Genomic DNA, 345 nt, shown 5'->3' on the forward strand with positions numbered 1-345 from the left:
GCTGCCCAGGGGCGGCTCGCCCCCATGCGGGTGTGCTGGCAGCCCCTCTCCCCTCCCCACTGCGAATTCCACCGCGTCTCCTTCTCCCCTCACAGCTCTATTAAGAGCACTTGTTTAAACAGAGCTGTGCCGCGGCTTCCCTGAATCCCTGGCTTCCAGGAGCCCCAAGGCAAAGGCAGCCAAAAATAATGCAGACGCTTGTCTAGAACAGCCCCGCGAGACGAACAGGAGGAGCCGCCCTGGGGCTTGGGCAGCTGGAAAATCTCACACTGCTGCGGCTAAAAATAGTGCCTGGAGCTGCAGACCCGACAGCACCTGGGGTGGGAGCCAGAGAACCTGGAGCCA

This window comes from Buceros rhinoceros, unplaced genomic scaffold (assembly GCF_000710305.1).
Source record: "Buceros rhinoceros silvestris isolate BGI_N320 unplaced genomic scaffold, ASM71030v1 scaffold29998, whole genome shotgun sequence".
NCBI classification, from domain to species: Eukaryota; Metazoa; Chordata; class Aves; order Bucerotiformes; family Bucerotidae; genus Buceros; species Buceros rhinoceros.